The following is a 1,146-nucleotide window of genomic DNA, read 5'->3' as shown; positions in this document are numbered from 1 at the left end:
GAGTCTTAGCTGACTAATGGAACAGATGCAGGTCTGACTGCACACTCCATGGCCCAGGATTTTTAAATGTCGAATCTAGAACGGAATGATCCGGACTCTTTATTGCTATTCAGGATCAGATCTATCAGACTGTCGGACTGTTTCTGTTAACGTTGCGTTCGTATTTATGATCTATTTCTGAACTCTTAAGACAGGCGGTGAGAGAAGAGGTTTGATTTGTCCCGTTCTCATATTGCAGCCAGCTTGTATGCCTGTGTGTGCGAGTATGTGTGTGTGTGTGTGTGTGTGTGTATAATCCACTGTTTCCTGAGGACACTGCTTCCCATTCATCAGACACGACACGTTGGCTCCTTCTCTCCCTCACAGGCCTCTCCCTTCCTCCATTTTCCCTCTCTCTCTGTCTCTCTCTCCCTCTCTCTTTCTCTCTCTCTCTTTCCCCCTCTCTTTCCCTCTCTCTCTCTCTCTCTCTCTCTCTCTCCGTCTCCGCTGTAGGTCAGACATGAGCAGTGAGGACAGACTGTCCTACATTGGCCTGAACGTTGAAATTATATAACGGGGACAACAAGAGGAGATAGTGAGGAAGGGGAGGGGAGGGGGGGGACGGTGGGTGTTATGGAACTTGCTCCAGACTGTTAGTCATGTATGTGGGGGTTGTTCAATTGGAGATCCAGCTAACAGGAGGGAAGTGCTATTTATAAAGCGCCGTAATCCCATGTGGGTGAATGTTTCTGAGCTGGGTCTGAATACTCGTGTGTCATGTGATAGCTAAACTCCCGCTAATAACATACAGGTGGAAACCTATGAAACAATGTTACTGTGCAGGAAGAACAAACATAACCAGGGGCCCTTAGTTTAGCCCTGACCACGTTAGGGCAAACTCTGGACCCTTGTTAGGTCATAAGGTTCGGAAAAATTATTACATTTGAATTCATTTTAATGAATTACAGAGGGTCTGTAGCCAGCAGCATTGCTATGTTCAGTGACCTCGTTTCTGAGGTGGCGAACAAAGAGCACAAACAACAAACACCACAAACAAAGAGCCACACACAGAGCCTTTGCCTCTGACCCCACGTATCCTGGACATCGCTGTTAAGATAAACAGAGGGAGGAGGGAGAGCTGCTTACGACACGGAATGGCCAGGTCGG

This window comes from Nansenia antarctica (assembly GCF_963989245.1).
Source record: "Nansenia antarctica genome assembly, chromosome: 1".
Lineage (NCBI taxonomy): Eukaryota > Metazoa > Chordata > Actinopteri > Argentiniformes > Microstomatidae > Nansenia > Nansenia antarctica.
The sequence above is the reverse complement of the archived record's forward strand: the minus strand, read 5'-3'. Positions refer to the sequence as shown.